Source organism: Thunnus thynnus, chromosome 16 (assembly GCF_963924715.1).
Source record: "Thunnus thynnus chromosome 16, fThuThy2.1, whole genome shotgun sequence".
Classification (NCBI taxonomy): domain Eukaryota; kingdom Metazoa; phylum Chordata; class Actinopteri; order Scombriformes; family Scombridae; genus Thunnus; species Thunnus thynnus.
In genome coordinates, this window is record NC_089532.1 from 15,559,663 (window position 1) to 15,586,468 (window position 26,806).

Consider the following 26,806-nt stretch of genomic DNA (forward strand, 5'->3'; position numbering starts at 1 on the left):
TGCTCCTTTCAGCTGGCAGATGATTGAAAGGCCTCTGGTGTCTCTCTGCTCTACGTGGATAAGCAGTTGTCATAGGAAACATCAATACTTGAATGGATAGACAGTTTTATCCATTGATTAAACACTGAGTGAATGCACGAGTACTCACCCTGACGTCCATGCCAGTAACTACCCCTCCTCCATTTTTGTGATTTAGGGTACATTTGTGCAATGATCTTTAAGTGCGATGTCATTCCCTTACCTCGCCATATTTGCAAGAGCATAATCAATAACTTCATTTAAGCTCTAGTACATGTGGATGGAGAATCATGGTAATAGGGAAAGCAATGTTTTATATTGTTGCATAAGGTCAAGCCCATGTTTCTCCTGCTCAGAGAATTGGTTCGGAAATAGCCCCATCAACATTGATGAAGCAATGACGAATGGGAATTATGGTTTGACAGGTCAAAAATTGTCACTTGGAAATGTATAATCAATCACAGTTTCCCTCATTTTACAGTACAAGTCAACTGTATTGTTAGCCATGACTTAGGCTTTTTTGTGTAATATATTTAACTTAATATTTTGATGTTATAGTTCTCCAAATCAAAAAGACAACTTAAAAATTTTTATTTTCATGGGGTCAGCATTCATAAACAACTCAACAAACTACAAAATTCACATTTTTCTAGACTCTGTTGCCTGTATTCATTTCACATTTAAAATTCTAATAACGAAAACACAGAGGGACAGTGTCTGACTGACACTTTGTTCTACTGCAGCGCCTGGTTAAATAGGACTCTTATTATGGTGGGGATCTCATTCTGATGGTCATTAGACAATCAAATGAGAATAATCTGCCCCGATCTCAATTACGAAGAAGCCAATTCTCCTGGTGCGCCGATGGCCTTTCAGAGAAGCACTGAGCCTTACCAGGTGTGTTGCTCTTACACTGATTGCTCATTTGTGCCCGGGAGATCTCACTATGTGTGAATGCCCTTTATGACGGCAGAAGAAAATGCCAGTTGGGAAAGTATTATTTGTGAATATGGGGCGGAAAGGGTAAAACAAGCACAATTGTCTCCTGGATTTCATTAATGGACTTCATCATCGAGAGAAAACCGAGTAAACATTTATGACTTCACAAGCTGCTGTCATTATGGGAATCTATATTTAACTGAAACAGACTGTATTTGAAGTTGTATTTCATATGATCTTCATATGCATGATTTTATTCTCATTTAAGGCCTGTTTAACCTAACCTGTGTTAAGTATTTTTCATTGATGGGCTAAATATAGATACTACTGTACCAAAAGTGACTCAAAAGCCAAACATGCCCTCTAACAGTTTGAAGCATGTTGTTTTCAAGGGCGTCCATTTGCTCGGTCCTTGGCCAAAACAGCAGTGGCCGTTGCCCTCAGCATTAACCCCTGCTGGCTCCTAGAGGTTAAAACCCCTCTCTTGATTTACAACAGCCAGTGGACACACTAGCCATTAAAAAGATGTAAATTTGGGCTGTTTGTAGAGAGAGGTGCATGAACCCACTGACAGACCACCCACTCTCTCTCCCTCAAACAACACTCTCCATGGCTGTGGCTCACAAATCAGAGGGAGCTTTCATTTGGGGAAGGTCACAGACCTTTTTATCACCTCTTTAAGACACCCTTTGGAGCCATCTCTCATGTTGCACAACTGGATGCTGCCCATCCCTTCGGTGCATGGCTATTGGACAGTAGTGTTTGTTGCCTCAAATCGATGACAAGTGGCCCTTGCTGATGAAAAAGTGGCAAGGAAACATGCAGTGTGTAAGGGGATTATTAAATACCATCAAGTGTGTTGAACTAACTTTAGACAGTGACCTGTACTTATATTGAAATTCGTTCATATCACTAATCAACTTAGTGTTTACATTTACCCCCTAAACACTGCACACACAAAAGGTTTGAACATCCTTGACATCTGTCTTTTTGCTGAAATGTGACGGATGGATTAAATGTCACCTATGCCCTGGGTGTTTCCGTCAGTTTCTATATGGGTGTTGTTGTGTATGTGCTCGCGTTGTTTGTTTCCGTCAGATGTTAGTGTTGTGTCTGTCAGTCTTGCCTGCCTCTCTTGTCCTGACGTGCTCTTCTGGATCCTGCGGCATTTGGCACCCTCTCAAGTCCCCCCCATCCTTTGCTGAACACACACAGACACACACACACACACACACAAACACATCCACAATTAGCCAAGATAAGCTGGGATTCTGTGACTTCCTGCAGATTCCTCTTCAGATAAGGGAGAAGAATTTAAAGGCCTTGCTCAGACATGGGGTATAAGAGCTTCTCTGGAAGCCTAAGGAAAAGAACCACATATACAAAAGCCAGAGCTGCTAAGCTCATGTCTGCCGGCGTGATGATTGGCCACAGCATCATCCTGTCATACTATATTACTTTTGGTTTTTGCACACCTCAATAGCACTCTTTGCTGAAACTCATTTATCACATAGCAGGGGATGGACACCATCATATCACTTGGGACGTCTCTGAAAGTGTGACAACCTACTGTTTTGGAAAGGATCAGACAGTGCTTATTTGAGTCTCGACAGTAAAAATGATTGCTGTAGGATAAAGAAGCCTATTGGAGAGTTTGACATGCATTGAATACAAACAGAACGTTTGTGATTTAAAATGACTTGAAATTTATTCAGATTGTTTGCTTTGTCTTAACATTTTTCTTTGACACTATCACTTCTGTTTCACAACTTAGCTTATCAACACATATTTTTTTGAGAAAATGATCATATGTGGCACTTGCTGAAACCAGATGGTATTATCTGCTATCAGTGGAAATGCTCTGAACTTAACATTATCTTTGAAGTTGTCTAAATAACCAAGACAAAAGGCTATCAAAATAAAAATGGAATTTGATGCTGAGCTTTAGCTAAAGGTGAGTTTTAAATTTTGGCAACAATAAAAAAAAAACACACACACAAACATGAAAAGAGCATCTGGGTTTTGATGATTTTACATGGGGGTTAAGGGTCACATCCATCTTGGGTTTCCCCTATTAAGAATTTTGGAGACTTTGGCAAATTGCAGTATTTGTGTGTGTGTAGATGACTGAGCAGTCCACACTTGAGATAATGGTTGGATGAGATAAAGTAATCAACTTACATTATCTTAAAAAAAAAATCATTTAAGTACCTCTCTCTCAGAAGAACTTAAAGTAGCACTGATTCCAATGAAGAGGAGTCTGTCCCTCTAGTGTGCATATTACTGCATCTCATCTTGCTTATTGCTGCCTAGAGTGGTATGACAACAGAAGTGAGAATAGATTTAATCTCTCCAGCCCTGCTAATAATACTACGCCACTGGCTGAGCACCGAAACATGCACAAAGGGCTAATCATCTCTAGTACTAAGCGTTTTCTTACACATACATGTTTTCCCAGCAGTTCTCAGAACTGTCAAGAGTAAAGAGATAAAGAATGGGCAGAAGGAAAAAAGTCAGCCGTTCTGTGAGAGGTGTCTGCCACCACGGCGTCATTAACACCCAGTCTTGCTGGAGTAAGGGAGGGTGAGCAGACGGGGCCTCCAAGCACTAGGAGCGAAATTGCAAACCCAAGGTTCCTGATACAACCTGTTATTATTTTTGACACAAGCCATTTACAATAGCTATGAAGGTGGCAATGGAAAATGTAATATTGATTGTATGCCCTCAAGGCTTTGCTCCCCTGACTTCTAAACGTCATACGTCTCACATATGTTGGGTGTGATGATATGTTTCTCTTTTTTTATTTTGTTTTGTTTTCCCCACTTCCACAAATCCTATTTTAGGGGTTTTGTTGATAGTTTATTTGATGAGGTAATTACATTGGTAGATTAGGAGGGCAAGGTGATGTTTTGGGAGTTGAGAAAATAATAGAAAGCTGCGTAACTACAGCAATGCAATATGATATCGGTCTGATGTGACAGGTGTTAATATACCCAGTGGCAATCTGTATTTCATCTCTTTTTCATGAGGGTGCTTACTGAATTACTTCCAAATGACGTTTATGAAACATTAAGCGACTGTTGGCACCCTGGGATAGCAGTGGCTCATTCCAGCATTATTAAGATAGACTCTAACATACAGTACAACAAAGACATATAGGGAAAAAAAATCCAGCTTTTTTTTTTTTTCTTTAAACACAGACATGCAATGTCCTTGGAAGCATTTAGCCATGTTTGTACAGACACGTAGGCTTGGAGCTTCAAATGTAGGCAGCAGAAAGTAGAGGAAGCTATTAAGCTCCTGAGTCACAGTAACTAACTACACAAACTGTGGAACAACTGGAAAGATAGTTGGCCTTTGCCGTACCCTGTCTCTGTCTGTCAGTGATAGAAACCTGTCAAAACCAAGACAAACATGTTTAACAAGGCCCTCAAAGGACTAGAGACAATTGTGCTATCCTGTGTGAGGTGCAGCGGAAGTCTCAGTATCTGGGGAGATTGCAGGGGTTATCTGCCAATGTGGTAATTACACTAGGGCTTCTCTCTCTGGTAAGTGTGACAACTTTCCGCTTGTTTCTAAAATGAATGCATGACCTGCACAGCACCCCTTCATGTAGCAAACCACTGATTGCTGTGTTAAAAGCTACCTTTGTGAAAAGTGCTGTCTAAGAGCAATTTTGCTCTAGTGGTAGGTGCTTTGGAACACATCATTATGGACTTCCATGATGATTTAGATGGCCCAATAAAATTTCTCTAAAAAGAAAATATAGTAAGGGCAAAACCTTTGTGTTGTCAAGTATTCTTCATATTTTATTTTGTACTTTCTTTTTTAAAATTCAGCTTTTTAAAAGCATTAAAAATTCTCAGTTAAACTGCTGATAGAGGAATTTCTATATTCTCCTCATTAATGCATGACACATCTTACATGGAGACTAATCAAACTGTTGCTATCAGTGTTGCCATTAGAGCATACAGTGTTGAGTCAGTTCATGTTGGCACTGTCATCATTTGTCTGGCTAACAGCACCTCTCATTCTCCCATATACAGTTAGACCGGCATGGTTTTATCTCTGTCATCACATTAGGTTGAGTGGAGGAAAATCACTCTTAATGACACAGAGATTATTGGCTTTGTGTTTTGGTTTACCAGTAAATGCCGACCATGCCAATGGGATTTCCCTGCATAAGCCTTCACTATCAGTTTACAATAACTGCTGCATCCTATATTATCCACAAGGATATCAAAGCACAATACAGTAAGTCTGTGCTGTTTCACTCAGGGACATTGCTGAGCATTAGTCCTGAAAAAGACAAACTATATCCTGTGAAGGTGCAGAAAGCAGAGCTTTTACTGTCTGAGAACAAATGGATGTGGAAAAGTTAAAACTCCAGTTAAACACTAATCAGTCAACAATTACTTTCTGGCTTTCAAACCTCACTTCCTGTTGGATTCTCTGAAAGAAAACCATCACTTCACCATACTAACTGTGTCGCAGATGCATTGCTACTATCAGCAAACTCAGCCCTGTAGCGGTAGTGACAATATGTTTTAAATCCAATTGGGTTCTAGTAGTGATGCTGTTTATCAATTAGCATAACTGCATCCCTAAAAGATACATATTTTCCAGAATATTTCCAAAACTCAAACACAATCTACACTTATTTATTACTGAGAAGATCCTTTCGTTCACATCCAGTTCCATGAAGTACTGTGTGTCCTCAACTATAAAATACAAAAAATATGCATTTGTTTTGAAACTTCAGCAACACACATTTAAAACATTTATTGTTGAAAAAACTACCTGAATCAAGTTGATATTTTCATTGTTTTGACCATAAAGCTAAAATGGTGGAACTTGATTCCAGTACAATGTGTAACAGCACAGTTCAACAACATCATTTCAAAGTTACCATTTGAGAAAACTAGCATGCATGCTTTAAATGTGTATTGTTTGAATGAATGTAGAGATCCACCATTGAGCCAATGCTAGTGAATCAATTACCCAATGAGGCAGTCTTTACTGGTGAATAGAGATTGTTATTGAAAAACTGATTACAAGAGACAAAAACTAATCACATGCGTTTGTTCAAACTGTGAACAGTTATGTAACTTTGTCAAAACTTAAACCAGAGAAAGGTTAACTTAGTCAACCAAAAATTTTGTTGGCTGATCTAACTGTCGAGACTGCCCTGGAGAAATCACACTAGAAAAGAAATAAACTGATAAAACGGAAAGTCCGCAGTAATGTAACGTACAAGTGTTTGATGGATGATATAACTAGACTGCAAAAGCGTCAGCAAAATATTGAAACTACCACAAGAAAGTTGCATTCTAACTTCACTACATTCCAACACTGATTATTTGTGATAATTAGAAGCTGCTTTAAACTAAGCCAGAAATCTATAATTCTTTGAATGCCAAAAGAGATCGATTAAAGTAATAGATTATTTAATGCCCCTTTATTATGTCTGAACTCTTGCAAAGGGTACATTCATGACTCATGCTGCTCACTAAAGTGAGGATGAATGTCTGTTGGGAAGGAATGGCTTTTAAATATTGTAAGAACTGTTTGAAGCATTGCTGAATATTTAGAGTTCCACTGCTTTCATGTGGCTGGGTTGATGTTAAGTTCATCTCTTTTTTCTCTAGTATCACTGTCCTCATCAGTGTCTCCACTGTCACAGATGATGTCTGTTTCATGGACACAGGGAATCACATTTGTGCTGAGGCTTCCCATGGTGAGTAGGGCCAAGAAGTTTTGATGAAAACTCGAGAAAGGCTGTGAAAGAAGAGAAGATCAAATCAGCAGCTCTATCGGCCCTCGTAAGTGCTGATCCCCCCTGAGAGAGCTTGTGGGATCACAATACTTCCCATAAAACAGCGGGAGTCCAGCCAGCCGTCTGAAAAGGACCTGCCTCTCGGTGGAGTGAGGGAGTGCTGAACTGGAGAAGGGAAAGAGTGGAGGGAAAAGAAAGGTTTCTCGTATACACAGGTTGAATGAGGGTCTTAGTGGTCAAACCTATAGAATTGGAGCAGGAATGGTGGAGTGGGAGGTGGTATGTGGGGATTGAAGAAGAAGGGGGGCTTGATGGTCATTATATGAAGCCTAAGTACAACACCAGCCCCTCATTCTCCCACTACTGAAGGTTCACGTCCCTGCTGTGTTTACCACAGGCCCCCTATGGATTCTCTTAAATCAGACAGGAATAAGAGGCAGGACTGTGTACTCCCACTGCCTCACATTTACCTGAGGCTTACCCTTTTGACCTCAACTCTGCATGTCTCTCAAAGGGACAAATTATATTCCTGATTAAGTATTATATGTCTTCATCATAAAATGCTGTATAAAAATGTTGACTAATTTGGGGGAAAAAAAGGAAAATTGTTTATATGCTTCTTTTTTTCTGTGTATTATAAGGTTTAGTAAATTGCCCCACCAGAGGTGGGATATTTACCATGCTGTTTCACAACAGATTTTACAGCCTCTTTTTAAGCAGTGTGTATTTGGGTTTTTAAGGAATGTAGTTATGGGCGAGAGGTAATTCCCTACTCATTCCCTGCAGTAAGATAAAAACATTGTCGCACAATGCTGCATTCTAAAACTTACACTTGAAACCCAGAACTAAATGGGGAAAATGATTAAGCAAATGAATCATTTCAAGTTGTATAGCGGTTACCTGGTTGAAGGGACATATGAATGCATGGAATAAATATGTCGCTGCTTTATGAAGTGTGAAATGGACCAATGCAAAGGCTCTCCCTGTGTTTCTCTGTCTGTTGCTCATTGTGGAGGTGACTCCACATTTATGGGCATTTACACCCCCCAAATCTCGACAGTTTGGATACCTAAATTTATGGGTCCACTGGCACTTAAGCTTTTGCTAGTAAAAAGTATTCCAGTAGTTAGTTCATTCTGATAAATTGTTATTTAGCTAGCTCTTTGGGGTTTAAGTTAAACCAAAATGCTATTTTCTTCCAGATGATGGAATGGGATAATGATGAACACATTAACAAAGTGACTGGGTTATTACCAGAGCTTATGCCTGTGTCCAGGGGTTGCAATTAAAATAGTTGACACACACAACCCTGAGTCCTAATGACCTAACAATCCCAGACACTTACCAAAATTTGCTCATTATCTGTTTAGTTGGCTGGGTGTGTTTGTCATCAGTGGAGTGACTTTCTCGGCGCAATGCCTCCTGTGGAAGAAATACAGTAAATACTAATTAATGAGAAACAGAAAATGCTCTATTTTTATATGTTACAATACTAATTAATGAGAACTGTTAGTTCTGCATTTGCTGTATGAAGAATGTCATAAAAGTGTGTCTGTCAAATAACCATTTAGTGTGTGTATGCATATGTGTGTGTGTGTTCTTATTCCCCTGTTACAATTCACACATATTATCAGGACTGTGCACAAAATGTCTGTACGTTTTGTTAGAGAAAAAAAAAACTCAATTAGGTGATCACTTGCGATTGTCATTAGTTCCCTCATTTTGATCATGTTTATCTTCATGTTATACAATCTTATTTTTTTCTTCATTTTTTTCATATTTTTTATACCATCTGCTTACCTTGAGAGACAGCTGGATTCGCAAGATCATGCAGGGAATCCATCTTGTCAGGCTTCAAGTTATGTGCTTGTGGCCGAACCACCAGTGGTTCAGACCAATCGGCATCCTAAAACTGCTGGCAGCTACAGTCGTGGTTTAGGTGTGACAACAGCAGCAATACCCCGTGATAGACGCCGATACAGATGGTTCATCCGATCACCTGCCGAGTATTTTTTGAAAGTGCCTGCCCTTTTCCAAACACTTTCTAAGGACAACTTCTTAGATAGTTCTGTGTAACAAACCATCTGGCGCGTCAGGTTAACCATCTTTTCTGTTTACCATTTGTCCAGTTGCTATACCCCATTAAGAGCGCGGTTGCCAAAGGCCAGGACCTGGTGTTCATTGATTGTGTAGGATCAAGTCACATCATGGGTGACCTTTGAACTCAGAGTCCACTCTGGCTCTTGGCCTTAGTGTGCAGCTGTGGTGAGAGTTGGCATTCCTCCCCGTAGGTCAGGACACCATTAGCCCTCACTATAAAGAATGCAACACCATTTGTAATGACTGAACAACTAACAATAACAATCTGAAACACACACACACACAATGTGAAACACGATGACCTCTTTCTATTTTTACTAAGTGACAAAGCTTCAGTGGACTGAAAAAAGCCTAATTCCCCACCAGTTAAATCTTCCTTTATTAAAATTAAAAATTATGAAACTGATAATATACTGTAGCAGAACCATCAAATGTCAAACAGTGTGCATCTTTGTGCATGTAAATATATTATTCATGGTCAATTCACATGATTAATGTTCTTAAAGTCTCAGAAAGACTTACGATCTCTGTTGTTGCACTATGTAATGGAATTTTAATGACTTTGATAGCCAAAACACATGTCCCGAGTAAGTTGCTGCATGTAGGTTCAAGCTTGGTCAGTGTGACCAACGCACATATGGCACCCTTCCTCCACATCATCTGAATCCTACTCTCTGCAGTTGGGCTGGAGTCCAAACCTTTTTTATTTTATGTAGGCTCACATCTCTCTCTTTCTTTGCTCAAGTCTTCTTCTTTTTTCTCTGTTTACTTCTCTTTTCCTCAGTCTTTGCCTTATGTTGGGTGTGAAGAACTAGATTGATATACTGCTGTTTTCACCAAGCTTTTATGAGTGGTGGTGAAAAAACTAGAGACATCTCTAAGCCTTTTGGGACCTCACAGCCACAAGTGTCTGCAGGGCTGTCTATGCTGAAGTCTGTTTTGTTCAAGTCTGGGAAAGAGAAAGACCTCATAGTTTCTGAAACCCTTTGAAATGCTGTTTTTGTGATCGATTCACAGACCAATTCAGTGAACCCAGAGGAGCAAACCCCTGCTCATATGCTCCAGGGAAGATCATAGTTTTTGAAGCTGATGGTATTTGCGTTTTATGCAGGCAAACTGTGAAACGTGTTGATTTGTCCTGGGCATCCACTGCTCTACGGGCTTTGAGATGAAGACGCAGGCTCACTCTGAACTCCTTGCCAATTTGGGTCACTGAGGGAGAAGCAGTCTTACTGTTTTTCCCTACTGTCTTCCTCACCAATCCTCTATCCAACCTTGCTGCACAACCCCTCCTCTCCTTCTCTTCCCCTTTTCAATCTCCCCAACATCTTCTTATTAACTTTCTACTGTCTTCCACTTTTTCTTTCCCTCTCTCCCTCCCTATGTAACTTTTTCCACATACACCTCTGTCCTCCAAGTAAAGTGTGGCTTGCACAAATTTATCAGACCTGACGCTAAGAAAAAAACTTGGACCTCCTTTGCCATCAATGTCTAATGCTTGTTCCTGTCTTACCAGTGCAGATGGCTGTCAGGCGCTGCAATCCCAAACACTGTGTTCAGCTGGGGTATGTCTTTGATCTCTTTTGACTAATAGTAATGGCTTGTTTTTGTCTGGGGGGGATCTTGGCTAGCTATGTCAAACAGGGATTTCATCAGGGTAGGCAATGTGTCTTTTTTTTGTATTGTTCTACATACAGAAAGTGCTTAGTTGAGTGCTGAGAGGAAGAACATTGTAGAGACAGTGAAAAGATACATGACCACTTTTTGTAGCTTATCAGTGATCAATGTTTGAGCTACTAATCCCTTGTGCACTTACAACACTCATATCTCAGTGACTGACTTAATACATACACACAAGCCTAAGAACACTGCCTCTTCGTTGCAGTTAGAGGGAGAGAGATAGTGGTATAGTGTAGTTAACCCTATACACCCGCTACTTTAGAGCAAAACTTTTAAAAAGCAAAGCAAAAATGTTATAAGCATTATTTTGCTTCTCACATTTGACTGTTAGTACTGCTCTTGGAGTACTGGAGTTGCACACTACACTGACTTTGGTGACGGCACTTCCAAGCTATGAAAACAAACGTACCTGTGATAAGTATTACCTGCTATTATCACTCACTGAAACAATTAATTAAATCTTCCTAAAACATTTATGCCACGTTACCACACCGATCCCAGAAAAGGGAGATGGATTACAGGTGCTTCCTGTAGGCAGAAGGGGAAAAAAAAGACTGATTAAATAGGATTGTGAGGGGTCCCAGTCCTCCGCCCTTCATCCCTCCATTCTTATCCTCCTCCTGGAGGCTCCCACACCAGTTTGTTCGTACAATTGACAGACACTTTTCCAGTCTAAAAGAGGCCACAGAGGGACATTCCCATGGACAACCTCTCAGCAGCCAATGTGAGATGATAGTGTGGGGTGCGGTGAAAAAAAACAAATAACTCATGCTAAGTTATTTCTCCATGAGGGGAGCGGAGAGACAGCTGACGGGGACATGTTTAGACAGTTGCGCTCTTGCAGGGCATTCCTCACCCTCTACCAATGCACACACATACACACAAATTTGTACATGTGCTGAAGACTACAGCCTGTAGTCCATTTGGATGCCACCACACATTTAAATAAATATACAGACACAAAATATTGGGCAGGGTTCTTGACTCATCCATTACCCCCCACAAACATGTGCACACACACATAATGACTGACATTCCATTTCCTCTGCCAACATGCCAAGGCTCTCAGGCACTGCACACACACATGCACATGTGCACGCACATACACAAAGACTAACATACAAACACATGTGAGCTTGATTAGAAAGCTGTGGTTGGTTGACAAATGGCACGGTGTTCATATTTTGCCTCCGGCATGGCGGCAGTAATGATTCCATAATTGTCCTGAGCGCTCAACACTCACTTCCAATCAGCATCCAGAACAGCTCTGCAGCTGGCTACCCACGCCTCTGGAACCTGCAAAGACACACATGCACTCACACAAACAAAAAGACTCAGTTGCATCAGTGGTTTATAGGAGTCATGAGAAGAATGCTGCTCATTTTAATGTGATCATAGCTCTCATCTTTTGCTCAGGCATTTGCTATGTGATCCTATCTGTTATTACACCTAGAAAAATGTTGCTGAGGGTGAGATGGGTCTGATACATTGAACAAGGCAGCTGCGTGCCATTGCAGCCATGCCTGTAGACTAAGTTAGGATAGCCGGGAAAGATAGAGATTGATGAAGTGTGCTGCCGGTGTTTATGCTGGTAACTTGTGATTCCCACTTAAGCACACTTGAGCATATAATCTAGGAAAGTGACATTGACTTTGTTATCATTGGAATAGACTTGGACTCATGCTGCCTGTGAGCCTGAATGACGGCAGTATTTGATTTCTATCCTTGTTGCATGTGCTGTACATCCATAACTCACATGTTACATGTTCAAGCCATTCCACATGTACGGAAAGGACCTTATCTGGGTCGCTGTATGGAGACTGGTGCAGAATCTCTTCCCCTCTCTTTCTCTCTTGGTGCTTATAGGGAAGAAAGTATTCAAACAAGCAATCCATTTGCCATGATATCACCCAGCGCCTGCTAGGGCAAAACATCTTGTCCAAATCATAGGGCTATTACTTTGGATAGTGGGGTTAGAGATTCTCTGAGAAAGACTCATCCTTGTACCCCATGCAGACTTTAATTAATGATGAATTAAGCCTCTCGGCTTGCTGGAACATGGTTGCTCTTGAAGGTTAGCTCGTCTCGAATACTTTAGGACTGACCTCTCTGAAAGGCTGCCAAGAATGTCAGAAATCCTAGTTGCGTGGGATCGCTTTGCCGAGTTCCTCCTGGGTTGGTTGCTTGCCTCCTCCACTCTGTGTTTCTGCTATTAGCAGTGCCCTCTGCAGGATGCCTGGACCGCATGTGATGATGTAAGCACATTTCTCCTGTGCTGTGCCACTGCCTGTGGCTATGAAGCGATGCAGGGCAGGCTGTCTTTTAACTCTCTCTCTCTTTCGTCTCCTTTCCCCTCTTGCTGCATATACAGAACCGGTTATTGCTTCGATCTTTATAAGGTTATGAGGTATACAAGTTACATCATGTGTTGTCACTGTAAACACTGGTACATCCATAAAACAGTGCTCACTTAAGGGGGGCATTAACAATGCTGTACTAAAATGTACATAATCACTTAAATGTCATTTGTTTTGGGAGAGGATATGACATCATCACCATCTTAAGCTGCAGTGTCACAGGAAGACAATGCAACCAGTGTGTATCCACATGTTATCCTGGCTTTAAGCAGGAAGGAAGCTGGCCTACACTGAGCCAAAAGGACCGTGAGCACACATCACAGTGATACTGAAAGTAAAGATTTTCTGGCTGTGTGAGAATACAAAATATGTCACTGGCACAATACAAAAATGATATAATGGTATACCAGAGTTGTCCTATGTGTGTGTGTGTGTGTGTGTGTGACAGATGATGGTGTGGGCTGGTTAGCTGGTCTATCTATACTCCCCTGCTTAGTAAAGCCTTCAAGGTCTGCTGGTTGGTTTGGAGGAGGTCTATATAAGGCTGCTTAGGAAGGCCTTCAGGGTCCTCTGTGTTAATTAACTAATTACTTTGCTAATTGAACACGTTCGATGTGCCCCCCTCCCCCATAGCCAACCTCTTCTCCGCTATCGGTTCTGAAGCGTGGTAGCAGCCTCTGACACATGAACACAGCAAGCTTCCCTCTAAGCCTTCTGGAGGAGGAGGAAGTAAAAAGTGGAATAATTTTTAAAATTCAAAACATTCCTGGCAGCAACAAATCTTTCTGTCTAAATATTGATAGGCAACCACGGGTTGAAGTCCAAATTTTAGTTATTGATTTGAACTGCACCATCAACCTCTGTGACTTAAGCTGGAAGTGGAGTAACACAAACACTGTCTCAGTCTCAAGTGAAAGGATTGGTAGGCAGAGTATGTAGGGGGTGTTTGATTTCCTAGACACAGATTAAGCTTAGTTGAAGAGTAATATGTTATCTTTAATGGAGGCTCTCCATCATAGGGAATATAGGCCAGGATTTAGTTTAATCTGTGTTTAACCTGTGGAAATGTTATGGTCATTATACTTTGTAGTTGTTCACATTGTGTTGTTGTATAATTTAAAAATAGTGGTATATCTATTGATTTCTTTTTTTGCTATATTGGGTAGATTGTTGACTAGATGATTGTTTTGATTGTTAAATAAATTGTTTCTGATGGCAAATCTTTAGTTTCACATGTATCAAAGGCTTGCAATGGAGGTGATAGTGGATATTTTTTCACCTGTTAATAGGTGAGAAGATCTTGGTGTGTGTTGCGCGTGTGCATGCGTGTGTGTGATCACTTTAGGTGTTAGTGGGTGTCTTAGATATCTTCTCCCTTTAGCCTTCTCTGTCTCCAGTCTTTTTTTTTTCTTTTTGCTCTTTTCTTTCCCCTCTCACTTCCATTACCTTCCTCCTTCCCATTTCTCACCTCTTCCTCATATCTTTCCAATTTATTTTGTCAGCTCTCTCTCCTTTCCCATTTCTACTACTCTTCCCACTTTTCCTTCACCCCTGCTTCTCCCTCCCTCTCCTTTTTCTTCTCCTCCTCCCCCACCTCCTCTCTCTCTCTCTCCCTCCTTTGGAACAGGGAGTTCTGGGTTGGGCGACAGCAGCAGCTGCAGAAGGAGCAGCTGCTCTATGTGTGTGTGTATGTGTGTGTGTGTATGTGTGTACATGCCACAGCTTGTCCCCTCCACCAGGCTGCTTGGGCAGGGTTGGTCCCAGCAGGGTACCACAACCCTGCCAACACCCAACCAACCAACCCAGGCGCATGTGTGCTGATACACACAAATCACAAACACACACACATACACACACGCACACACACACACACACGTGCATAAACACCACTTACAGACATAAGAACCATATGAACAGCCATACACAACACAATTTCACACGTACATTCATATTCAAATAAACTCCTATTCAATGAGAAAACCAGTGAATCATTCAGTTATGAGCTTCAGCGAAATGTATGGAAATATACGCTCACAACTTCTATGAGTCATCCATCCCCTTATGGAGTTTGTGACAGACAGAATGCAATTTAGAAATATTCTGTGTACAATGTAAAGGGATGAAGAATGAGGAAGGGTTTTTTTATGAGAAAAAAAAAAAAAAACGGCAGTTTATAACTGCATACTGTGGAATCCTTTCACACTACAGGCTCCAAGGTTTAGTGCCCAGGGCAATGTTAAGCTGAACTCTCTCTGTGTCTGAAGGTGAAGGGGGATCATCACATTTCATAGTCAATGGATAGTCCTCAGAGGCTTTCATCCTGTACAGAGGCGATTTCCATTCGCCCTCCCATCGTGGGTGCATGACCCCCACCCCTCTCCTCCCACACACACACACACACACACACACATACCCCTGTCATCAAATTATAGGCATTTTTAAAGCGTTCTCAAGTTGCTGTTGTCTTTGTTTGGTTGCTCTAATGAGAGATAGGCCTGAGGCGATGATTTTTCACAGGTAAACAAACAAAGCTATAGGCTAATGTTTGCTTTAGATGGCTGCTATGCTGCCTGTGTAAGGGGGCCTTGTTGGGTATGTCTCGAATAGGGAAGAAAGTAGAGCAAGCAAGGAGTAAGCGAGAAAAGAAAGGAAGAAAGGAAGAAATTAATGACAAAGAGACATAGACAGACAGAAAGCAAGAAGGGTAGCGAGAAGAGAGAGATTGGTGCTATCATCCAGTTAGCGGCTGGTGCTGAGGGAATACTGTCCTGTCATCGGAGCCAGCCATGCAGAAGGGGAAGCAAGCTCTTCTATTGCACCTTGGCGTCTGTCTGCGTCTGTGCAGCACCATCTTATTGCCTTGTCGCTGCTTACTTCATCTGACCACACTTCCCCACACTCCTAGCCCCCGCTACTTGTTTTTTTTCTCTTTTAACTCTCTCCCCTCTTTCTTTTATCCCTCATATATCTGTTCTCCTTTCCGATTTTCTACCATATGAAGAACATCCATCTCCCACTCCTCCACTTCATTTATTTTTTCCTTCCTCTCTTGGAAACCTCACCCTCACATACCCCAGTTAATTTTCCCCGACTTTCTATCTTTCTCTCTCCTTCTCGTCATGCTCCAACGCTCATGTGGGAACTCTGGTATTATGCCTGTGGTGTTGTGGCCTTGGCCTGGGGGTCAGTTCTTAGGCCCAGAGGGGTGCTGCTCCGCTTGCCTCCGCAAACCTGGGGTAGTGGGCAGTGTGCTGAACTAGAAGGATGAACAGCTGGAGGGTTGGAGGCCAGTGGGGGCCAGCAGAGGCCACAGAGGTCACAGCCATTCAAAACCTTGGCTCCCAGCTCAAAGGTATGGGGTGAAAGAGGATCATGCTTCTGGAGGAGAAAAAGAGCTCTTGTTTCCCCGTGGCTCACAAAGGACACAGCCATGCAGCCAGCCAAGCAGACTCTCCCAAACAACAACCCCATCGTTCTCTTGTCATGTGATTACATTTTCTGTGTTCCTATGCACAGCAACAGGAATTATTACATTTGTGCTGCAGCATTGCGATAATATATGGTGTTTATTTTTAATAAACCAAGCTGTGTCCGTACACATCTCCGGAGCCATTGGTAGTAATATATAATACTTGGCTGTGGAGTGTTCATCTTTCACATTTATGATGCTCATATAGGTAGGGGAAGAAGTCAATAACTTTCAGGGTCTAGTGCAGAGCCACTAAGCCATTCCCTGGTCTTGCGGTATCGAAAAAGCAACTTTTTTTATATAGTAAACAGTGGAGCATGCCCTTCAGGGTACTTCCCAGGACTCGGAGGGACGTAAAGGTTAATCTTCAGTTTATTGCCACCAGCAGTCAGACAGATAGTATCTTTTAAAATTCCTCGTCAGGCGCTATTGATCCATTGACGTCAGAAGCCCCTAGACATGACATTTCTTGTTTCCCATGCTACCTGGACCATTACATGACCATCTATGTTCAAGAAGACCCTCCGCCTCTTTCTGTGGCACCTGGCTAACTACTCCATAACATAAGTTGTATTATTGGTGTCAGCTTAAATCATATATTTACATTTAATTTTACTCATCAATTTTCACCCTCCTAGAAAAATAAAGCAGCCAAGTCAGGGGTCGGAGTGATAAGGCATTTCCCTATTGGAATGAACTGTCTCTCTCTGTTATCGGGCCTATTAATCTGAGTATGTATTTTATTTGAGGAAGACAATAGGGTCAGTGATCAGATTGGTGAATGCTCTGCTTTTCCTCTTCTCTCGCTCTCCACTCTGTGTCTTCTTTAGATGCTGCCCTGTGATGGGAAATCTATATGGTGCGAGAGGCCAATTTAGGTGGCTCCAACAGTGTGGATTTGAAGAGTGAGCAGCCAGGGTAAACATAGTGAATAACGCCTCCACTCTAAATGATTTCAGTGTGAGGGGATGTGAGGGGATGGTATTTTTCATCAGCTATTTTCTCGAGACGTATGTGATATAGGGGAGAGAGGAGTTCGAGGAAGTTTTCCACTGTTGCTTGCTGCATGAGGCTTGTGTTGTTTACTAAAGCCACTCACTTATCCATGTACTTGTACCTGTGTGTTGGTGAGAGTCAAAGCCTGCTTGTACAACCTTGTGAACTACCCAATCACTGCTTTATTTGGGTTTGTCCGATGAGAAAAACATTTCCAGGGAGTTCGTTTTTGTTTACAGTGCACAATTTGAACAAAATTCCCCTTTTAGGTCTTTTTCTGGTCCGGGCTACAGCACTTCTGAGCCTGCAACTCATTCTTATTTAAGATATGGTGTATCAGGCTTAGTGGGCTGCAATTAATTCACCGCCTCCAGGGCCTCTCTGGCTTTGTATGAGGGGTCAGACTGGGTCAGGCCAGATTTTTTTCTGAGAGTAAGCAGCACTAGGTTTGTGTTGGATCAGATGAGACTGGGCTAATTCTCTCCAGCAGCTGGTCCTTTTCACTCACTGTTTACCCTCCAATGCAAAATCTGCTGCTTTGCCCTGTCTGCCTATAAAGAAATCTCTTAACACTTCAACTGACCAAATTTAACAATCCTCTTAATTAAAAGCAGAACTGATGCTTTCTTTTTTTCAGGGTGTATTGATTCAGTTGGGGGCATTTGGTCTGCAGTAAGCAAAAGCTCTAGATTGGACTGGATTGAATCTAAATTGAGTTGTGTTATGTATCTTCAAGCCAAGCCACTTCTTTGGTTTCTAAGCCCCATCATTATCTCTGGTGTCCCTTGTTTTGCCTCCCCCCTTGTTGGCAGATTTAGCAGAAGCTGAGCAGCTTCTCTGGTCATTTGGTTACTTGCTTGGTGGGTCAGCCAGTTCTCTGTGCTTTCTGTGGCCACCACCTCTGCATCTGGGAGTTGTTTGCCGAATGCTGTGTCATCAGAGCTTTGCTGTCTTGCCCCAGAGCAAGCTAAGTCTAAACACTGCACTTTGTGGCTGAAAGGCCATCTGTCACGGGGAGGGAATCCGGCTTCTCCTCCAAAAAGCATAAACAGGGGCGGGCTGTTAAGCCATGGCGCAGCTCACTGTCATGGAAATGCCCCATCTGAGCAAGGCTCAGGCCCTAATCCTGCACCCTCCCATCTTTGCAGCTGCTTTTTAGGGCTCCATGGCTGCCTGTGCATACTCACTGCCTGTTTAGCCAAGAGAGAGCGGCATTATGAATAACATTCAATCAGCGATGGCTGGTTGGCTTGTTAGCTGCTGGTTTACAGTATGTGTATGTATGCTAAGCCTGTCATCACACACACTCTGCCCTGACTTAATATGTTTACCCACAGATAGATAAGTGATGTATCAAAATGTATATACGGAGATTTATCTGGTGACAGGATCACTAATCTACATGCGCAGGTGCATATTCAAGAGACGTGGTGACATTTTCGCATCAAGTACAAACCAAGCTTTTGATGTCTGTTATCTGTTTGGGCAAAACTTACTCTAATTTGAATTTATAATATTCATTTGTTCCTAGGTGTACCTAAACATTCTCTTATTTGGAAATGTTCCTGTAAGAACTGAAAATGTTGTTTGTTTATGACTTTTTTTTCAAATCCATGCAATCTGTAGCCCTCTTTTTTTTTCTCCCTTTACTCCCTTTATCAACCAGAGAACAAGAGCAGTCTGAGCCCCAAACCAGCTATTGAGGAGAAGCAGCTGAGCACAAGACTGGGAGCAAGAAGATCCTGACATTTCATACATGATTGCAGAGATTTACGTGAGGTAATTATTGGGGCTGCGTCTGCCAACCCAGAGAAGATCAATTCTTTCAATCAATTCCACTTTTAAGAGGATAGGCCAGATTACCAGGGCTGAGGGCCGATGTGGACGAGGGGCCCATAATGCTCTTAATAGGTCACTAAAATGTGTGTTAGAACCTCTGGTTGGAGGATTCCTCTGAGATCAGCCATTCTGCCCTCCCTTTCTCGCTTTTTTTCCTCTCTCCCTCTTTTGCTCCCCCACCCCCCCTTTTCTATTACTACCCCAAAGTTGAAAAATAATTTATAGGCCAAGGCAGACTCCCCATTATTGAAAAATTAAGAGAGTAATATTTGTCTTTAGTAACTTTATTGGCATGTTTGCAAACAATCAATAATTTATTTTACAACTCATTTTAAATCAATAGCAGCACAGATCCAATTTTCCATTGTTTTGGTCAAGGTCAGATAATGGACTTGTGCATGATATGAAGCAAAAATGCAATGTCTGTGTCCAGTTATTCCTATTTTAAGTAATTTGTTGAACCTTTTTATTGAATAACAGAATTGCCCTGAATAGTTCTCTGCTGGGATATCTGTTTTCCATTAGTCCTGACTGTGTGGGGGTTTAAAGTCAAAGTGCAGGAGTTGCTCGGTTTTAATTCTTTTTCAGAATGTGCAAATCCATCTGAGAATGGCACATAAATATTTTTTAAAATTACCTTAATTGTAGGGAGCTTTGTGTATTGACATGAAGGGGGAAGTGCGTATGTGTGTGTGTGTGTGTGTATGTGTGTGTGTGTGGTGGAGATTTTGCCACATAGCCATGTCTCTTTGGCTTGCATCAGATAAGGGTGAGGAGTAGTGACAGGATAGATGGGAGAGCTAGCCTAAACCTAGCCAGTGTTTATTTAGACATAGCAGCAGGCTGGAAAGTCAACAGTAGGAAGGACAACGCATGCAGACCAGCACCAGAGAAACCTGAGACCAGAGACCTAAGCTGGTGTCAAGCATCTCAGAATGGGATCACTGGCCTGAGATCAGTTTTGTGGGAGTGAAATTGCAAAGAATTGGAATTGATTACTGATCCCAGATCTGCAGCCCCACTCTGAAAGACTTGGTAAACACAGACTCTGACAATGGTAGCCTGTCCAGTGTTTCTAGCACTCACTGGGGAGGAAGGTCACCAGGGCCCTGTCAACAGTGGAAGCTACAATTCACCTCATGCCTTGTGTGAGTAACAAAAGAAGGAAAGAAAACACAGCTAAAGGGGTGAACACATAAGGCAACCCCCCCAGAAAATAGTCCTTTTATGCACATGAACACAGCCCTGCTTAATGTTTTGGTAATTTATAGAATATATTGATTAACATCCATAAGAGGTCTGGCTTTTGAGTAAACCTCTGGAAGTCAAAAAAAGAATATTGGACCTATTTAACTACATCTATGATTGATATATTGTTACATCTGTGAGGGGTAACTGCCATTGGCTTTAAAGGATAAGTTCACACTTTTTAAAGTCTATCTTAAACAAACAGGTTTTGCTTGCTATAAGCATTCCTCCTAGTCATACACACCATTAGAAGATCCCCTCCAAATGTGCTTACAATATCAGTGATAGGGGACAAAATCCACAGTCCTCGTTTTGAGCAAAAAAAAAATTTATTTAAAAGTTTATCTGAAGATAATATGAGGCTTAAGCCATCTAAGTTGGTCAAACAAAGTGGACATCTTCCACAGTTAGAGGCTTTTTACTTAAAAATTCCGTCTTTATGTCTCAATGTTTTCTTGTGTGCCGCAGTGGAAGGATCATAACAAAAAGAGGAAATTTGGCACTAAAAAGATCTCTTTATGCCTCATATTTTCGTCAAACAAACTTTTAAAAACATTTTTGCGCAGAGGGAAGATTTTGTCCCCATCACTTATATTGAAAGTGCATTATGAAGGGATCTATTAATAGCCAGTATGAACAGGAGGAATGATTACAGAAAAAAAAAAAACATGTCAATGTTCGTTTGGGCACTTGACAATATAGGACAGACTTGAAACTGAAACTGAACCTTCTGGCTTTAATATGCTTTTTTAGCTATTTGCTGTTAAATCCAGTATTAGTGTTTGCTTTGGATGCAGAAAACAGTGAAACATAATTATGTGTGGAAACTTTCTGTAAAACGCTAAATGAGCATTTCATTCATCTCACAACAGCATTTAGTGCCCGTAGGCCTTTACCGTACCACCATACAATTAACTGGATCAGGATTTAGTGCCTGGCCTGACTGCTGCCGAGAGCACTCCCTTTAGCAGCGGTTATACTTTCAGACATGTTAATCAACGATCCTGATGACTCTGCCATACATTTGGTATAGGACTTCTGTCTGGATACTGCATTGCACAGCTGTAAATAACTTCTGAGGCTTTCTGGCGATTTTCTGGAAAGTTCCAGTGATTGTGGAGCTGGCTGCCTGTAATGCCATGTTGAAACCACCTTTAGGAAGGCCCCTCTCCTCTTTTCCCTCACCACATCAAGGTGATTTATTTTTAAACCTGTTTTTGTCTAATGCCTGATTATATATGAGTGATGGCAATCAGAATGTTGATGGGGTTTTTTTTTTCTTCTGTGCATTTGATTCCTTTTTTATTCCTTTTTTTTATTTTTACCCCCTCTCTGCCACTCTACAGTCACCGGCACATACCTCTGAGACATCTGCAGAAAGGTTGGCATTAGCATGTGAAAGGGTTCATGCAGACAATGCTATGCATTATGTATTCACAGCATTTGTATGAAATGCAGCCGCTGTCATTCTTGCTAGCCTGTAATCTACTGGCAATATTTCAGGCAGAGCAGGGAGAACAATCTAAAGAAGACACATAGGCTATCACTACACCTACTATACCATACGTCACATACATGAAAAACTCACCCGTGTCCTGTATCCCAAAAAAACATCAAATGCAAGGAAGTGTCAGATCTGTCAGACCTGGCTGAGCCAACTGTCTAGTAGCAAGACACACTACCAAGTGGCCTGTGTTAATGAGGAAGAGGTTGTTTTTGTTATGCAGGGAAGCAGTAAACAGAGCATTTGATCCCTGAGAATTGTTGTGTAGTTGTCACTGCAGCTACACATTTTTCAGCACCATCCCCTATACGAGTGTGTGTAAATCTGGGATTGTTAAGAGATCTATGGTGAATGTGAAAGGTAAGACAAGCTCTCTTTGTGGGACAAACAGTGGCTATTATTGGAAAGGTGCCAAACCCTTAAAAGATTATTTCATTTCCTCATGATATCACTGAATAAAAACCTTATATTACTCCTACATTTACTACTACATTTATCAAATATCTGCCATATCTCCAGACATAAACTTGGACAGTACAGTTTGTAAAGTTATGGTGTATAAAAACGTCATTCTGTTAGGATATTTATTGCTTTTGGATTGCCTAAATATTGGCAACAGCTTGTTATCTGAAGCAACTCTTTGTGTATGATTAATTAGCTGTGTATACATACTCTCACTGGGCTCACTGGGTTATGGTATATTATATATAATACATGGTAATAACACACAAAATATCATTTTCAGTCCCAGCTGAACATTTTGGCCGACGCATCCAGAGAATCACATGGTTGACTCTATGCAGTTTTGCAGATGGTTACACAGTCTTAAAGTCCCTCAGATTGTGTGTGTGCTCTGACTGTCTGTCATCAACCCATCATGTCTCACAGTAAACTTAGCTTTCAGTGGCGGTAGTGGCCATGGGCTGCCACAGCTGTTGTTGCTGCTGCTTGAACCGAGCAACAGTGGTGTTTACCCAGACACAGACAGAGACAGGGTGGGCCGAAATGAAACACACAACCCCAAATTGTCATCTCGTTTTGTGCCTTATCCCGTTCTGTGACGCACACACAGTTTATCTGTTGCACCAGCTATGGACTTCGAATAGATTTGTCAGCCCTTGCTCCACTTCTTTCATTGTGCGTCTTTTTCTGTGCCTTTTCAGTTTGAGGGTTTTTCTTCTCAGAGGCGATGATGGATGGTTTTGCGCCCTTGGATTTTAGTGTCACAGCTAAATGTGTGTTTGCATGGCTATTAGTGAAGCCCACTGAGGGATGAGTTGCACACTCTCCTGACCCCTACACAGTCAGTGACAGAGCATTCTCTCTCTCTCTTTCTCTCTCTCTCTCTACCACACACACACACACACACCCTCTCTTATGTGGTTTAAATTGTTCCAGACCAACCATCATGTTATTGACAGCTTTCCATTTTTGCATGCGAATTGTGTTTACACAAGACTGAAATACCATGGAATGCATCATCAAGTCAAAACTATAATTACATGCAGGGTGTTGATTGTAATTTTAAAGTGAGAAACTTTCTGAAGTGCCAAACAGGAAGAACGTCAGTTTTATCATGGATGCTTAGTGGGCTGTACGTGCGTGCAAGACACATGGCGTGCGGGTCTAATGTCTCTCCTAGGACCCCCTTCCCCACCCTCATTACCAGAGAGCTGCTTAATGACAACGTCAATATTGATCACAGCTCAGTGAAGCACTGGAGGACCGTGTGGTTAGTGGGCCAGGCAGGGGGAAGACATCCAATGATTTTCTTTTTTTTAAACATCCCTCATCCCTCATTCATTCCATTTTGCATCCTATAGAAAAGCTCAGACTCAGCAGTATCCTGTTCTTACCTTCCTGTACTTCCATCTCCTTTCCATCGCTTTCAATTTATCTCCAATCGCTTCCCTCCTGTCGTGTCGCACACTAGTTTTTCCATCTTTACAGAATGAGATGCTCCAGCATGGGTGTGAACGAGTCCTGTTTTGTCAGCCTGGTGCCTATGCAATCTTTAGTCAGCAGATAATTGCACACTAGTGTGGAGTAAACATGGGTTAGAGAAGCAAAGAGAGAGAAGAGTTCAATATATAATCTGTTAGAAGGAAAGCGTTGCATATAGAAGCCAAACTGATTATATTACCTTGCATCTAGCTGTGCAGTAAACAGGCTTTTCTCTCCACAAATCGCGCTATTCCTTACACCAAAGATAATGTACCTGTGTGTTGATCAACAAGTATTGATTATCTCTCTTGCTAATTGGGCCCAAGTTAATTACTAGCAATTAAAATCATGAATGATACATTAGCACAGATGCAGTAGACATTGCGGTGGGGCACACACTCACATATGTAAACATGCATGCATTCGAGTAACACCTACACCACTCAACTCAATAAAAGCACACTCACACATACAGAAATAATTTAATTTTAAGTCTGTGACATCGCAGTATCAAACAGATTAAACTCCTAGCGCTAATTTAATTTGCGTTTCTTTCAGAGCAAGTTGCCTCAGTTGAAGTGAAGAGACAATGGCAAAGAGAGAGGGAGAAGAAAGCAGTGACTTTGCTTCATTTCTGGGAAAACCTGGTTTTACCTGAAGCTATCTGGTGCTTGGGATCTTCTCCTCCAAAGCCTTGCTGCTGGGCCGATAAGCTCTGCTGCCTCCCCAAGCCTAGGTCGCATTCCTTTTGATCAGGCCTGAAGTTCAGCCGAGCGTGGCTTTCACCTTTTAGCCCTGCTGTCCTTAAGCTGGTTCGTGGCTGCCTCTGCTCCCATATTGCAACAACAAGAGGAAATGAAGGAAGTTTCGTCGACTGGCACCTTATCTGGTCAGGGTCAGTGCAGTGATCCCCGCAAATTAGCCCCGGACCTGACTGAGTGTGTGCGTCTGCTTCCCTGCTGTTCCACAAGCCACTGACGGTTGACAAAAACGTCAGGATTTTGTGGTCAAACATCAAAGCCATCAGATAGAGGGTGAAGATGTTTTTTTCTTCTCTTTTTGCAGCATATGCTTGCAGTTGACTAGATAATTAAAATATTTGGAGTAGGAATGCTGTATACTATTGAAGTTCATTAACTCAAGGATCTGTGGATTGTGCGGTTTTCTTTTCGGAAAACAGACTTACCATTCTCTGTTTAAATGCTATATATATATTGTGCATTAAAACGGTTTAATGTCTGGGGTTTCCAGGACTGCATCATGTGTCACTTTGGCTTGCAGTTAAAAATAAAGTTGAATCCCCATCTCCAGACAGGATTCAGTGGCTCTGAGTTGGTTCAAAAATGTTCTTATTTCTTGCACTGCACCAGACCAAGGAAATTCAATATAGGCTGTGACAATATGAATGTCTGTCCCAGAATGCCTTTTAATGTGTCTATAGGTTCAAAAAGCTTCTAAGTGCAGGGCTCATGAATCTGCATTCCACAGCTTCTAAATGACACTGGCGCTGCTTGGGAAATTGGATTCATTACTCCGGCCACTGATAGAACGATTACCCCATGACTGATACTCTTCCCGACTCCTTCATTCCTTTTCTCTTTGATGCTGAGCATTTCTCTTTGTTCTCTCTGTTTCTATCTATTACTCTACTTCCTTAATGTGATTTTGTCCTAGAACACAAGCGATAAACATAGATTTTGGAAAAAGTAATGTTTGCTTTAACAGATTCCTACTCTTGCCTCTCACTCCCTTTTTCTGTTTTCCTTTTGCAGTTTTTTTTCTCTCTCCACATACTCGCTGATCTATTCAGAGTGGGAGAGGACTGTTTTTATTTTGCCACTGTTGATCAGTGACTTTGCTGACCTGGCGTGGACGACGAAATGCTATGAAAAGAGCTGTGCCGTTCCCCTCTTAACAGGGCTTTTCTTAGCTAATTAAAGATTCATGCAAAGCAATGTGGCAACTTTGACAGATCAGTTGCAGACGGTCTGAGTAATGTTGTAATGCCTTTCAAAGCTCCTCTTGCTTGGATTTTCTTGCATGCAAGGCCTTCAAAGAAGGGCAGCTCTGACCCCAACAAATAGAACTGAGTTAAAGATGATTGATGTGTCTAGGAAAAATCCATCCCATAATTTCACCTTTTCACCTTGGAGATGCTTCCTCCTAAGACCCATATTAAAGCTTAATTCTGCCAACGAGGAGCAGGCGGTGTTTTAAAGAGAAGAACACATGTCTGAGAGGCCTGTTCCTCCTTATCTAGCAGCTTCAGCCTCAAAGATAGATGTCTGCCATGCCAGCATGTTTATTTTCCTTGCCGATTAGCTTCGATTAAAAGCAGACCATGTTGTCTCTCTCCTCCTATTTGTGCATTTGTGTGTGTGCTTGTGTGTGTGTGTGTGTGTGTCTATGTATATGCAGTCCTCCGATCCTCCCTGTGTGGGTGTGTGGGTGTTAGTGTGAGAGTCTCCGTTATTTCATCTCCACTAGGCTGCACATGATAATTAAGCCATGGGGGGCTGGGAGAAGGAAGGTGGGTTACAGCTTACAGCTTTGAGTAATTCTGTGCCGTCCTCTCCCCCCCCTCCTCTCCCCTGTCTCCTTACAGCCTACCTTAAACCTCCCTTCCTGCCCCACATCCCCTCCACCTCAGCTCCAATCCCACCTCAGGGTGTGGGAATTTTCTTTAGTCACACTCGGCTTGCCAGGTAAACAAGCCTGAATAGGGAGACGCGAGCAGAGTCCATGGGAGCAAATAAAACAGGGGAGGATGTAAATGGATTTATCACTGAGCCCCCTCACCCGCCTGCAACACCCTCACCCCCCACATCCTCCACCCGCCCTCTTTTCTCCCGAGCGAGGTGGCACTCTGATAACTTGGCAGTCACTTTAACGAGTCAATTGCAGACCTCTGGAACTCAGGTGCTCGGAGAGCTCCG

At 42.0% G+C, this 26,806-nt stretch overlaps 1 long non-coding RNA gene across 3 annotated transcripts; it reads right to left on the reverse strand.

Moving 5' to 3' along the window:
* Positions 1–6,396: 6,396 nt before the first annotated feature.
* Positions 6,397–26,417, reverse strand: LOC137200136 (uncharacterized). 3 transcript variants are annotated; one of them, XR_010931916.1, is made up of 8 exons: positions 24,525–26,417; positions 24,070–24,144; positions 23,783–23,962; positions 12,270–12,872; positions 11,757–11,809; positions 8,534–11,041; positions 8,079–8,155; positions 6,397–6,898 (listed from the first exon to the last, which is right to left on the reverse strand). It is a non-coding gene; the product is annotated as an uncharacterized lncRNA (long non-coding RNA). The 3 variants fall into 3 exon arrangements; XR_010931914.1 differs by having other exon boundaries at positions 8,534–11,809; XR_010931915.1 differs by having other exon boundaries at positions 11,757–12,872.
* Between the last annotated feature and the right edge of the window lie 389 nt (positions 26,418–26,806).